Consider the following 16347-nt stretch of genomic DNA (forward strand, 5'->3'; position numbering starts at 1 on the left):
CTCTGGCAACGATCATGCTCAGATGGTGCTCTTAGTGCTCTACTAGCATGGATGCCAGTCATTTGTGCTAGTGGAGCACTAAGAGCACCATCCGAGCATGATCGTTGCCAGAGCAGCCAACTGGCATTCGTACTGGTGGCACGTATTTTTACTTTTCTACTTACAGATAGTAATTGTAATGTGTTAGTGAATTGCTTTGTTTTTTTTTTATCTGAAAACTCCAGCTTCCCCAGATTGTCATTTAGACATCTACTAACAAAACCAAATGCACCAATTATTATTGATATAAATGTGAATTTATAATATAAGTACAGAAGCTGAAAGTTCTAAAGCAGTTGTTTGTAGTTACCATCTTTCTCTTTGATTCTCAAAGAGATAATGACATCTGTAGGGGAGCTGATATTTATGACTACATATTTTTTCTTGCTTGTCCCAAACAACAATATTGGACCAGTTCCATTTACATTTGATAAAAGTTTCGATAGGAATGTTCCTTAAATACTCCTTGCATTGATGTTTATGTACATATTCAATAACGGGAATTTTCCTTATTTTTCCCAAGATAGTCTTTTTCGTAGATTGCATTGTATATTGTTTTAGCAACAGTATCAATGTTGCATAGGGAGGCAGTACCGTGATGACATTTTTGGGCAGCTGTTCGTCACATATGATGTCTTCCACAGAAATGTGATATAATTAACATTTTCAGTTGCATCTCGAGGTTCCAAATGCTTCACTGTCTATTTTGCTCATGAGATATTTTGTAGCAATCTCATGCTCTTGGATTGTAAAAGCATAGCCTTTAAAGTGTAATGTAATGGTTGTAAGTCCAAGAGAGGGTACACTTTATGCTCTTTTACTCTTTTACTTGTTTCAGTTATTTGACTGCAGCCATGCTGGAGCACCACCTTTAGTCGAAGAGATCGACCCCAGGACTTATTCTTTGTAAGACTTATTCTATCAGTCTCTTTTGCCAAACTGCTAAGTTACGGGGACGTAAACACACCAGGATCAGTTGTCAAGCGATGTTGGGGAGGACAAACACAGATACACAAGCACACACACATACATATATATACGACGGGCTTCTTTCAGTTTCCGTCTACCAAATCCACTCACAAGGCTTTGGTCGGCCCGAGGCTATAGTAGAAGACACTTGCCCAAGGTGCCACGCAGTGGGACTGAACCCAGAAACATGTGGTTGGTAAGCAAGCTACTTATCTCACATCCAATCAACCTCAAGTTTTTAGTAATCATACTCATGCGTAGTCTATTTTGGTATACTGAGCATTTCACATCCAAGTCTCCTTTGAGATACGTTAATACAGTTATACAGAGGATGTTGGTCTCTTTGCTTTTCAGCACAAGATTTAGGTATTTTTCTTGTTGTTGTTAACCAAGTGCTGTCTAAGAAAGACAATATGATATTGAAAGGGTGCCTGCTCTGATTTCAAACCTCTACCTCCTTTATCTCTTCTTAAGCAGATTCTGTTGATATCACTATATTTGCATAAGTTTCCAGTTGATGTCAGATTCTTGCAGGTTTTAATGTTTAAGGAGTAGATTCCCTTAACTGAGTATCCCAAAAGTTGGTACCAGCACTGGTAGTTGTGAGAGGAGATCTCTGGCTGCTACATTTTCTAAGTCTGATGTAATATTCTCAGTTCACTCTATCTTTATTCACCACACCTTTGTATGTTAGCATTCTTTTCATAGAAAAGAAGAGATAGAGAAGTTGTTGATGCACAGGTTCTGGGTTTGGAGGACTGACCATGACTATGTTCAACATCAAATATGAACAGTTCTTTGGGACAAATTCCTTCCTGTAGGCTAAAAGTGTTATTAAGGCCAGTTGTTTTTTTTTTTTTGGACATTGTAAACATTTTTATCATAAATCTTGATGTCATCCATGAAAAAATTATGGGTTTCACTGATACTTCTTGCAGTTGCAAACTTTAAGCAGTTGCAGGCTCTGGAATGCTGCCAATGGATTTTTGTAAAAGAAACAATAACAACTTTATTGCCAACATAAACAGAGGTACACAAATACTATCTGCTTGGAACGTTCAATCTGAAATATTCATAACATTACAAATAATTAATTGTTCCATTCTCAGTTATAAGTGTGGATTGTTGCTCAGATCTTTGTGAACCTCTCAGTTGGCAGCAGCTAAGGCAGTAGGTACTTTTTCCAAGTGCAGAGTCTTCAGCAACCATGAATTAAGAACAGAGTCAAATACTTTCCTGTAATCAAGCCATACTTTCACATGGTTTCTTTAGTGTTCTCTTGAGATAGTATGGCTTCTTTTATCAAAAGTTGTTTGGCACATCCCTATACTCAGTTCATTCTACCTACTTGCTCATCAGTCACTATACTCTTGGACTCACAATGAGCCTGGAGGAATTGGCTGATGCCTAAGCATTATGTACAGTTTGTATATAATGTTTAGGTAAGCAATGGGCTTATAGTTTTCTGCCAGCTCAGTAGTTTCATTCTTGGCTACAGGATCTGACTGTGCTATAAGTCTACTTGATATATCAATTTGGCTTTCTGTAGATTTTACCAACTATTAGGTCTCTTCTAGGTACTTTCTGCTTATGTAGTTTGCTGCAGTGTAAGTTTTAGGGTTGACTGTGTATGCTTTACTGTCAACTTTGGTGATACAGCATTCTTTCTTAAACCAGAATGATTCGAGATCTTTCTGAGAAGGGGGTTTCTTATTAGTAATGTTTTTCTTTGTTAACATCTGGTATAATGCCTGTGGTTTGGAAGTAAAGTTGTGATTTATATTGGCTCGCTCAAAAGTTTTTCTATGATAAAGAAGCTTTTCACTCAGCCTCCTGAGTTTACCTTCAAATTGCCTTCCTTCAAGAACTTGGCATGAAGTGTTGCTTTTGAATTTCATTATTTTTTTTACATTAGATGTAATTGGAAAGGTGTGAAATCATTGTATATTTCATTATCATGGTTAACAATCCCATATAGCAGCACACATTATTGATGCTTTCTTCAAGTCTGCTTCGACTATTTTTTCCCATCTAGGTTGTTTCTGCTTAGCATATGCACTACATGTTTCTCCAAGGTGTTCTTTAAAATTCATTATAACTGTTTATAGGAAAGAATAAATTGTCCAGTTATATACACCACATGATTCCATGTGATCACCAACAATATAAACAATAACTTTTGAAATGAGAGAAGTTGGCTTTTTATTTAGTCCCATTAAACATGGCCTTTTGCTCAGCAATAGAATAGAAAGACTGGAAAAATATTTTATGAATTGTGATTTCAAAATGTTCTTAAGTTCAATTTATTCTGTGGGCATTTCTATTGAATTGGTTGAATGTGGAGACATATGAGAGTTGAGTTATGCCGGCAGTGGTTTATTTACTTCATCAGTTTCTCTTATAGTAGATTCTAGTTTGTTCCCAATGTATTAAGAAGATCGGTTAGCATCAATAGAGCTGGAATAACAGCTGCAATTTCTGACAGTCATTTGTATGTATGTATGTGTGTGTGTATGTATGTATGTGTGTATGTATGTATGTATATATATATATAATATATATATATATATACATATATGTGCATATGTATATATACATATATGTGCATATGTATATATAATAGTTAAACAGGATGTCAAACATTAAGGCAAAGCAAATATCTCAAGTTATATACAATATTATTATAGGAAGAAATTCAAAATCTTACAGCTATTTCTAGGATATCCCTGAGTAGGGGATATTCCATCATCAGAGACAAATAGGGGAAAAAATATGCAAAATGAGAATGGTATATATTAATAATATGACAACATAGAGGAAATGAGTAAAAGAATAAGGAGATGGAAAGAGATGGAAAAAAGAAGCATAAAAGTTCATAGTTCAAATTTCAAAAGTGATATAAACCAGAACTGTTTAACTATTATATATCTGCCGCATTGGAAATCTGCAATGGCTCCATAACTACTGTCTTGGCTATGACCTTGGAGCCTCAGTAATCTGTTACAGCACTTAGAGTTCCTAATTGTTTAGATCACCTGTGAAGTAAAATGCCATACTTTGTATATATATCATCATCATTGTCGTTTAACGTCCACTTTCCATGCTGGCATGTGTTGGATGGGTTTATTGAGGACTGGGAAGTCAGAAGGCTGCACCACACTCCAATCTGATCTGGAAAAGTTTCTACAGCTGGATGCTTTTCCTAATGACAACCACTCCAAGAGTGTAGTGGGTGCATTTTATGAGCCACTGGCATGAGAGCCAGTCAGGCACTACTGGCATCGACCACACTCAAATCGTGTTTTTTATGTGCCACTGGCACAGGAGACAGTCAGATGACACTGGCAACAATCATGCTTGAATGGTGCTTTTTATGTGCCACCAGCACTGGAGCCAGTCAGGTGTCACTGGCAATGATCATGCTCAAATGGTGGTTTTAATGTGCCTTTGGCATGGGTGCCAATCAGGCGGTACTGTCATTGGCCATGATTTCACTTCCCTCAACAGGTCTTTGCAAGTGCAGTTTATTGCCCAATGATTGACGGGTACTCTGTTAAATGGGCTGGTTATGCTGCACTGCCATAGGCCATGGTTATGGTCTCACTTGGCTTGCATATCTCCAAAGGACTCGGTCACTTGTCATTGCCTCGGTGAGGCCCAATGTTCGAAGGTCGTGCTTCACCACCTGATCCCAGGTCTTCATGGGTCTAACTCTTCCACAGATTCCATCCACAGTTAGGGAGTGGCACTTACGCACACAGCTTTTCACATCCATTCTCGCCACATGACCATACCAGCACAGTCGGCTCTCTTGCACACCACATCTGATTCCTCTTAAGTCCAACTTTTCTTTCTGGGTGCTTAAACACTGTCATGTACGCACACTGACATTACATATCCAGCGGAGCATACTGGCTTCATTCTTGCAAGCTTACGCATGTCCTCAGCAGTCACGGCCCATGTTTCACTGCCATGTAGCATGGCTAGGTACAGAGGTTTATTTTGGCTAGGTATTTCTCCTGCAGCTGTATTACCAGAAATATAGCATTAGTGGTGTTTTTCCCTGGCAAAAGCCCAAACTGCATCTTGTCTAGACTGATAGACTGACTCCCTAATTAGTTAGGCTATGACCTTCTCTGTGACTTTCATTACCTGATCCAATAACTTGATACCTCTGTAATTATTTGTATCTGACGCATCACCTTTACCTTTGTAATAGTTGACTACAGTGCTGCTACACCAGTCATTGGGTATCATTCCTTCATGTATCACCTGATTGACTATACGGGTGACTAGACTATAGCTAACACTGCCAGATATTTTAAGCATCTCTGCGGTGATTCTTGATGGGCTGGGGACTTGCCCTGTCTTCATACTCTTAATTGCTTAATCTACCAAGGTACTGTCAATTCGAATAGCAATATATAATATATATATGTTGGTCCATAGGTGAAACCATAGAAATTTAAAATGAAAAATTATATATTTTGTACAATTACTACCACTTTTCTTTCTCACCATAGGAGTATTTGCACACACACACACACACACACTTTCTTGAAAACGGAAGTATTTTGAGTTGTTACTCTGACATAAAAGCAAGCAAGGTGGTTTTCTTAATGCAGTTTCAGTGTCAATGATTAAAAGTATCAATATTACTTTTTTTTTCTTTCTTTTTTCACAATATGAAACCATTTTTCAGGATATCCATTATCTGAGAAAGAAATCATCTTCAGCTACTGGTATTTGAAAATTTTTTAGTAAACATGAAGTGGCTGTGTGGTAAAAAGCTTGCTTCCCAACCACATGGTTCCAGGTTCAGTCCCACTGTGTGGCACCTTGGGCAAGTGTCTTCTACTATAGCCTCGGGCTGACCAAAGCCTTGTGAGTGGATTTGGTAAATGGAAACTGAAAGAAGCCTGTTGTATATATGTGTTTGTTGTTTGTGTCCATTTGTCTCCCCACCATTGCTTCACAACCAAAGTTAGTGTGTTTATGTCCCCATCACTTAGCAGTTTGACAAAAGAGACCAATAGAATAAGTACTAGGTTTAAAAGAATAAGTCCTGGGGTCGATCTCTTTGACTAAAGGTGGTGCTCCAGCATGGACACAGTCAAATGACTGAAACAAGTAAAGGAACAAAAGAATGGATAGAAATATAAGTGAGGGTACTGCAAAGTTCTTGGTTTTAAGGGTATTGCAAAAGGCCTGCTTGGAGGCAAAACCTTCCGAGTTCTTTTACAGGAATTAGAAAAACTGAAGGACCACTGCAGTAAGTGTGTGAATCTGAGATGGGGATGTGTTGGATAAAATCATAATTAACTGATCCTCCTGTATTTTCTTTTAACCCAAAAGCCAGGAACTTTTCAGCACACCCTAGTATGCAAGAATTCACCAATCAATCACGCATGCATGCACACATGCATAATCACCAAACCTATAAGTTTAGCCATAGCACTTACTCAGCATTACCCGACACATTTGGACCTTCTTGACACCATTACCTCTCAAAACCTCATTATAAATGGTTATCCCAATCTCTTACTCTACTAAGCTATAGGAGTGGCTGTGTGGTAAGTGGTGCAGGAGTGGCTGTGTGATAAGTGGCGCAGGAGTGGCTGTGTGGTAAGTAGCTTGCTTACCAACCACATGGTTCTGGGTTCAGTCCCACTGTGTGGCACCTTGGGCAAGTGTCTTCTACTATAGTCTCAGGCTGACCAAAGGCTTGTGAGTGGATTTGGTAGACGGAAACTGAAAGAAGCCCGTCGTATATATGTACATATATATATATACGTATGTGTGTGTATATGTTTGTGTGTCTGTGTTTGTCCCCCAACATCGCTTGACAACTGATGCTGGTGTGTTAACGTCCCCGTAACTTAGCGGTTCAGCAAAAGAGACCAATAGAATAAGTACTAGGCTTACAAAGAATGTCCTGGGGTCGATTTCTTTGACCACAGGCGATGCTCCAGCATGGCCACAGTCAAATGACTGAAACAAGTAAAAGAGTAAAAGAAGAGAGTAATATATATATATATATATATATATATAATTGCTTTCTTTTTTGAAAAAAAAAAGACCTCACATCATTTACATACATCCAGACACTTTGAAAGATGCCTCCCTACTTAACTGTCTAAGTATACATCTTTATATATAAAAGTGAAGTTGTGTGAGTGTCTGTCTCCTACGATTTAGATTCCTAACTACTCCCACATTTTGCAGTGCAGTTTAACCAAAAGCGGGTATCTTATAGTCGTGATTCATATCGAGCCCTTCTGGGTATTAGCGCGTGCCTACGATGAGTCTACAATTTAAAAAAAAATTTACCATCATTTTTTCCCATTTTTAATGCATTTTTTTTGCTATTATATAAGGGAAGTAACTCTCTAAAAATGCTTATATAGTTATTTCCCTTACAAACCCAAGCAATGTCGGGCGATACTGCTAGTGGAATATATAGGATGATACGATTATCAATAATAAAATTGAAAGCTGTATAATAAAGATGAGTCCTTTGAAATTGATGTTCGACTCTTATAGAAACATAATATCCTATTTTAGCCTTCTGAATTAGTGAATTCTTTTATATATTTCTCTTGATAATTAGTTCTTGAGTAATTTCCAAATACCAACAGGCAAGAATATTTAATTTCTTATATAATGGGTTCATCATATGTTAAAAAATGGTAACGTTAAAAAAACAACAGAAAAAGCAAAAAAAAAAAAAGCATGAAGTTATCCATCAAAATTAAATATTTGTTAACAATTGTGTCTTCCTTACTCTTGTGCGTTTTATATATATAATACTGAAGGCTTGAAGATTACTATATGACTTTACATGTGAACAGATGAACACAAATATTCTGAATGTGACATCTAAATAGATGAATGCATGTCATACTCATCTTGATGACTAATCATAAATCTGTCCATTAATTACAGTATTTACATTGGATGGATATATGTTCTCCAGCCTTCATCGGGTGTCCTGGTAGAATTTAGAACCCAACCCTGGGTTCTTATTTGTAAGGTATTCTTTTGCTGATGTTATTAGTATTATTATTATTATTACTTATTCAAGGCACTGCCTGGAATTGAACTCACAATCTTGGGGTTAGTAGCCCACACTTTAACTATTAACTATAACCATTACGTTATATGCCCACAGGCATATAGTGTAATGGTTAAGAGCATGGGCTACTAACGCCAAGATTGTGAGTTAAATTCCAGGCAGTGTCTTTAATAAATAATAATAATAATAATAATAATAGCAATAAGAATAATAATAAGATCAGCAAAAGAATACCTTAGGAATGAGAACCCAGGGTTGGGTTCAAAATTCTACTAGAACACCTGATGAAGGCTGGAGAGTAAATCAGCTGAAACGTGGTGGTAACAACAAACAAGATGAGCACACATATCCATCCAATGTAAATAATGTAAATATTGTACAGAATTCCTCGGCTCAAAAATATAGAATCATAATTGTTTTATTTAGCAAAATAAAATTCAGAGTAATATACTGAAAAGTTGAACTTTTAATCAAATATACAAACTCTATGCATCCAGTACTTTTTCCTTCATTGATAAACACACATGCTCACAGTTCAATGTCTCATAATGAGGCATAAAATTCTTACTCATCACAAGTATTAAATTTTCTCTTTTTTCTATGTGTAATCATACCATGAGTACTACACATCATCTTTTATATATGTGTATATGTGTATACAAACATGAAATGTGTCTATTTAGCATGCTTATTCTAAAAATAATGAATGCATTTTGTATGATTTGCTGAAACTTATATCATAAAAAAAGTAGATCTTTGTCTGTCTGTCACATCAATTTGAGGGAGGGAAAGAAGGGTAGGAATCAAAATATATATCACAATGGGAATTTAGAAAGAGAGGAGAAAAAGTTGTTGAGAGAGAGACAGTGTGTGTGTGTGTGTGTGTGTGTGTGAAAGATAGATAGATAAGTAGGTAGCTATGTAGGTAGTGTTGTCACCATAGTAACTAACAAGTTTTGATTAAAAACGTGAGAATCTTAAGGGCGAGCCTGTCAACACAATGCAACACAGCTTTAAAAAGCTTTCATTATATAAGAATATAGATTGTTACTGTTTTGGTTGTTTGTGTGCGTGCATAAACTGTGTGCATGCATGTGAGTGTGTGTCTGTGTTTCTGTATGTCTTTCAACATAGAGACAATGCAATACAAACTTTTAAAAATGGCTTTCACCATAATGACAGGTTGTTATTGTTGTTGTTGCCGAGAGAAATTCAGAAGAGAGAGATGGACAGACAGACAGAGAGTGTATGTGTGCATGTGTGTGTGAGTGCATGTGCTCATATGTGTGTATATTTGTGTGTATGCATGAAAGAAATAAAAATTGGTTTCAAGAAAAAAAACAGATCCTTGTTGATGTTGAGAGAGAAATAGCGAGAGAAAGAGAGAGGAAGACGTAGACAGTGTATGTCTGTGTATGTGAGTGTGTGAAAGAAATAGAAATGGTTCCGAAAAAGCAAGCCTTTGTTGTTGTTGAGAGAGAAATAGTGAGAGATAGAGAGAGAGAGAGAGAGAGAGAGAGAGAGAGAGAAATAGACAGTGTATGTGTGTATGTGCTCATATATGTGTGTGTGTGTATGTGTGAGTACGTGTGCTCATGTGTGTGTGTGTGTGTGGAAGAATTAAAATTGGTTTCAAGAAAAAACAGGTCTTTATTGCTGAGAGAAATAAAGTGAGTGAAAGAGAGAGGGATACAGAGAGTGTACGTGTGTGTGTGTGTGTATGCATGAAAGAATTAAAATTGGTTTGAAGAAAATAAACAGGTCATTGGTGTTGTAGAGAGAGAGAGAGAGAAAGTGAGTGTGTGTATGTGTGTATAAAAGATAGACAGATAGGTAGACTGTTGTCACCATAGTAACTAACGATACTTTCACTATATAACAGTCTACTATGAAAAGAAGGTGTGTGCATGATTAACAAATATTTTTATTGACAGTGATGGGGATGCTGGGATTGGAGGAATGGCTGGCAAGGGTGAATGGAGTGTGGTGGTTTGGGCTTGTGTTGAGGAGGGATGATGAACATTTTCTGAAGAGGGTGCTTGAGTTTGAGGTAAATGGAGCATGAAAGAGAGGTAGACCCAGGGAAAGGTGGAGGGGAAAAGTGGAGGAGGAGATTGGGAGGGTTGGCTTCAGAAGGGAGGATACCCAAAACAGGGCAAGATGGTGAAATGGTGTGAGGGCAATTGCAATGACACTGAGGCAGATCCAGCCACCCATGTTAATGGAGACAAAACCCAGATTTAAAACACTGGTTGATGATGATGATGATGATGTAGAGACAGGTATAATATAAATAAAATCAGAGTAACTTGCAAAGCTAAGAAAAAGACCCCTTGACTGACTGAAGTTGAGTAGAGGAGGAGATATCTTTATGCAAGGTGTTGAGAGGCTAAAGTATGACAGATGTGTCTTTCTATAGAGGAAGTACATGGCTGGACCCCACCCTGACCCCTGTATAATATAGGGAGAAGCTGGAAAGAAGACACTGATAGGGGGTAAAGAAAAATATAGATAGAAAAATAAGAATTCATTTGAAGAAATTCTTGATAGGAGGAATTCCGACCATGTTTTGTGGTTCGCTACCTCAACAGCTCCTTTATAGGATCCAGTGGCTGAAGACATCATCAGGAGGAGCCACATCCGGTTTCGGCCCACACATCATCATCATCATCATCATCCTTATTTAACATCCATGTTCCTTACTGGCATAGGTTGGACTGCTGATGCACACACACACATCCACCCACAGACGTGCACACACATCCACCCACGGATATGCACACACACACACACATACACATGCCTATATATCCACATGTGTGCACACATGTAGAGGATTGGTTTGATTGAAGATTGCTTCAAACACTCAGTCATTGAGTCATTTATGTAACTTTACATGAGATGAAATTAAACACACACACACACGCACATACACACACACACACAAATGCACACACACATACACACCTACACACACATGCACACACATATACATGCATATACATGTACACACAGACACACACACAAAGGGCAAAAAAGTACACTGCATATACAAATGTATATGATTACATTCACAGCAGTATCAGGATCAGTAATATCCATGAATTAGTAATGAAAGGAAAGAAAAATGAAACACAAAGAGAGAGAGAGAGAGAGAGAGAATAGGAAAAAGAGAGAGACAGAATAAGAGAAAGAGAGTGAATGAGTGGAGTGAGAAAAGCATCTGAAATCTGTAGAATTTAGAATGAAAGAAACAAGAGAGGAAAAGGAAATCATTTGTACAAAGTGAAGAGGGAGGGTTTAAACATGCTTAGCTTTAGTTAACAAGCAAGAATTATCTGGTCAGCTATGTATTTTAGGAATCATCAAGTTCTCCACATGATTTCCAGTGCAAATTTACAGCGAAATGTTTGTATTTTCCTGCATTTGAAATTTGCATTTATTATTTTTTTTGCTCGGTTTCGGTGATGCCGCTCATAATGGTGATGCATACGTGTAATCTGTCTGTGTAAAGAAATGACAAATGGAAAATGGATTAATGGTCTAAGGGCTGTTATTTAAACTCTAATTTATTCTTCTCAAAGGTGATAGTAAATTAGTACAGAAGCTAAGGATATAAGAAGATTATATGTATGTATATATGTATGTCTCTTCTATTTTTTTAATTATTATAAATTTTCCACTGAGGAGGGAACCGGTTTCTAACAAAGATAGAAGGCTACATCTTTGGGATGTAGTTAACACAGACAAATTCACGTTTGGAATTTGAGAAAAGTCTTGCGTATTTTTACTGTTTCACTCTAAAATTGCACTGTTAATGTACAAATTAGCTGGTTGATTTCTTTTTCTGAAAATCCCAGTTTATCCAGATTCTCCTTCAAGCATTTACTAACAAAACCTAGTGCTCCAATTATTATTGGTATGAATATGAATTCATAGTCTGGATATAAACACTGGAGGTTTCAAGGCAATTGTCCATAGATATTCTCTTTTTCTTTGATTTTCAAAGAGATATTTATACCTGCAGGGCAGCTGACCTCTATGACGGTACATACCTTTGCCCGTCTGTCCCAAACATCAATATCCAGCCCGTTATGTTTACATTTGACAGAAGTTTTGATGGGAATATTCCACCAGTATTCCTTGAGTTGGTGTTTATGAATGTATTTCACACAAAGGTATTTTCTAAGTTTATTTCAGGACAGACTTTTTTGCAGATGGCATTGTAAATTGTTTTAGCAACAACATTGTGCCGCATAGGGAGGTAGTACCGTGACAACATTTTAGGACAGCTGCTAATCACATGCATGATGTCTTTCACAGAAACATGACATAGCCTACACATGTGGTTGCACCTTAGGATTACAAGAGCGTCACTGTCTCTCTTGTTCATCATGTACTTTGTGGCAATCTCCTGTTCCTGGATTGCAAATGCAAAGTATGTATGTATGTACGTATATATTCATTTTAATATTTCACTAAGGCTTAAGGAAGTGAGCTGGCAGAATCTTTATTGCATGGGAAAAAATGCAAGGCTGCATTTCTTATGACCTAATGATTTGAGTACGATTACTGCTAGGATAGGGTTGACTTAGCCTTTCATCCTTTTGGAATCAATAAAATAAGTGTCAGTTCATCACTAGGGTTGATGTAATCAACTTAACCCCTAACCTGGAATTGCTGAACTTGTGCCTAAATTTGAGACCAATATTTCACTTAGGCATAAGTGATATTACTAATCTTCATAAGCATCCAGTTACGATTGCATTGCATCTTATAGCAGAAACAACTGTAAGCTAATGAAGTTCATTACATATTTTCTTGGTCTCTTGTCATTTAATTTCCTGAACACACACACACACACACACACACACACACACACACACACACACACACACACACACATACACACACACTAGTGTTTGGAAAATAAATGCATTTTTTTCACCACTATGAAATATGAATCAACCAATCACATCAGAGCTAAGGTTGAATGGGTGGCAACTGTCTAAAATAGTATACCATCTCTTCTAACTAGCAGTGTGTCTTTCATAGTTACTTCAGTAATTAACTCCACAGAGGATAAGAACTTTATGAAACAGCATAGTTGCTGTAGCTAACTGTATAAGTTTCAAAAGAAAATTACTGCTACAGAAGCAATAAAAGACATTTATATCCAGATGCAGTGAAAGCTTATTCATGTCAGCTGTGGTTTAAAAGGTTTTAAGATGGTGATTGTAACACATCCAACATACCTTGCTCTGAAAGACCAACTCTGAATGATAACCTTTTGAAAGAAATTAAAATAGCGGATCCACATCAATGTACCAGAGATATGTGCAACAATCCACAAACAACTCAAGCAAATAGAGGGAGTTTGGGTTCCACAAGAGTTTATGCTTGAGAACAGAACACAACATTCCATCATCTGTAGCAGTCTTCTAACCAGAAATAACAATTTGACATTTCTCCATTGCATTGTTACAGGTGATGAAAAATGGATTTTGCATCACTACAGAATCTGAAAAAGACAATGGTTATCATGTAATGAGAAGCCAGTGCCAACACCAAAACCAGAACTCCATCCACAAAACTCCTTGCTCTGTGTTTGGTGGAACAAGAGAAGTGTCATCTATTATGAGCTACTGGAACATAGAAAGACCATCAATGCAAATATCTATTGCCAACAACTTGTGTAAATGAAAAATTATGTTGAAAGTGGCCAGCTTTGGTAAATGGAGAAAGTGTTATTCATCAGCATGACAATGCATGGTCACACTCTTCAAAATAAACCCAAGAAAAAATCATTAGAATGGGAAGTTCTTCCACATCCTCTACACTCATCTGTCTTTGCACCTATGGATTTCCATTTGTTCTAATCACTAGAATATTTTATAGGAGGCAAAACATTCAGAAACAGAAAATCGAAAACAGGCTTTCAGACATTTTTCAGGAAAGAAAATAGGTTTCTTTGAATGTGACATAAAAAATGTTACTCACCCATTTGGCTGCAGTTGTTGAAAATGATGGTGATTACATTCTTGATTAAAACTATTCAGGTAAACATAGTTTATGTTCATTCTAATATCTTTTCTGGTCAAATATAATTACTTTCCAGGCACCCTAACAGCACCTACTACACTCTCGGAGTGGTTGTCGTTAGGAAGGGCATCCAGCTGTAGAAATTCTGCCAGATCAGACTGGAGCCTGGTGCAGCCATGTGGTTTGCCAATCCTCAGTCAAATCGTCCAACCCATGCTAGCATGGAAAGCGGACATTAAATGATGGTGATGATAATATATATATATATATATATATATATATATTTATATATATATATCTAGTGCCTATATGAGCAGAAGAGTATGCATGGATATGTTACTAGAAAGCTCTGTGATGATAGTAATGTCGATCATCAAAGCAGTTCATCATGGACAAATAGCCGGGTTACTAATTCCCACTTTGAAGGGTATGTGTTTGCAATTCAAGAGCAGGTAATATCAGCCAAGCATCTGATGCACAAAAGGGATAGAGATTCAGGAAAACCCATAACATGTGACAACCAATTCAGACTTTGTGGAGTTCACACTGAAGATATCACCCATATCATAAGCAGTTGTCCAAAAATGTCATCACGGTATTATCTACCGATGAGACATAATGTTGTAGCTAGGACACTCTATAATGAAATCCATCAGAAAGATAATCCCGAAGACAAAGAAATAAAAACCCACAATATGGTAGAAGCCATAGCCACTCACAATAAAAAGGAATACTGGTGGAATGTACCAGTGAAGACCTCAATAAAATGTAAGCACCACACACCGAAACTATGCACAGTTGTGGAAATTATCTGCCCAGCGGATGCTAATATAAAGCTGAAGATCGGTGAAAAAGAGAGGACTTATGCTGAACTATTGAGAAATCTGCAGTTACTCTATCCAGATTACATGTTCAGGTTTATACCTGTAATTCTTGGGGCCCTGGTAAATGTAACACACTGCCTAAATACAAATCTTGAAAAATTAAGCTTCTCAAAACCAGAAAAGAAAAAGCTGATTTAAAGGCTACATATCCAATCCATCACAGGAACTGTAAAAATCTGTAAAACTTTCCAGAAGTTAAGCATTTAAATATATATGAGCATGTCTAGATATGGAAACTTATGCATGAGAATACATACATAAACTAGTAAAGCACTTGGAGAGCGCAGACCTCTGCCAAGCAGCTCATTTCCACCCATATACACGCATGCTGAAAATCACCCAATTTCCCAAACCAACTCTGGCAAAAACATAACCTCCTTGGTGGGTTTAAAATAAATAACACAGCCAAATGATTTTTAAAAAAAAACCTTTAAAAACAGGAATCAGCTGAAGCAGTTATAATACATCAATGACAACAGCAAGCTATTTTCATCATACAATGAAAAAAAAAACAACAATTACCTAAAGCTTGAGTGATACACACACAACGCAAGTAAAATTACTAATAGAGAAACAAAAATAAACTTTGGAAACAGCAACACCACCATAGGTTACGTTGAAAGGATGAACATGCTTTCAAGGGAGATAATCAAAGAACATAACATTGTAATACTTCATGTAAAGTAAATATAACAAATGAAAGATCCTTCAAGAATCCATAAAATTCCCAGATCACTACCAAAATTTCATCATCTGTTCCTTGTGTCATTACTAGCACTTTCTGCAAGTTTCATCAAATACGTTCACAACTGTTTGAGTTATTTTGCACACAGACGGACAAACCAATGCCGATGAAAACATAACCTCCTTCCTTGGCAGAGGTAAACATACAAATCTGCACATACATACAAACTAAAATACCCTGTTGTTGATGTTGAAATTCCAATGAAGGAGCCTTGGAACTAGGTTAGAAACCGGTTCTTTCTCTACTGGCAAGGAATCTTGAAATAAACTGAATAACGTCACACAAACATACTTATATTGTTGAGCAGTACATTCTTGGTTATAGCATATAACCAGTCAGAAAGATATCGTTGGTTTGGCTTCTGCTGTTGCAGTCGGTAATATTGTCAATTCATATATGGATGAATGAATGTATAGATATATAGTGTTTGTTTGTTTAATATCTGCTTTTCCATGTGAGCATATGGACTGATTTGAGGTGAGATCTTACAAATGGATGTTCTTCTTGTCATCAGCACTTAACTGTTTTGCAAGTAAAGGGGGTTTATTCCCCAGGCTTTTAACCCTTTAGCATTTAAACCGGCCATATCCGGC

The 16347-nt window shown here is 37.0% G+C and overlaps 1 protein-coding gene across 2 annotated transcripts in view; it reads right to left on the reverse strand.

Moving 5' to 3' along the window:
• LOC115209878 (WD repeat-containing protein 93-like) overlaps nucleotides 1-16347 on the reverse strand; it is a 154985-nt gene that overhangs the window by 26144 nt on the left and 112494 nt on the right. The gene's annotated exons all lie outside the window — the stretch shown is intronic.

The sequence above is a fragment of the Octopus sinensis genome, linkage group LG3, assembly GCF_006345805.1.
Source record: "Octopus sinensis linkage group LG3, ASM634580v1, whole genome shotgun sequence".
In the NCBI taxonomy this organism is placed as follows: domain Eukaryota; kingdom Metazoa; phylum Mollusca; class Cephalopoda; order Octopoda; family Octopodidae; genus Octopus; species Octopus sinensis.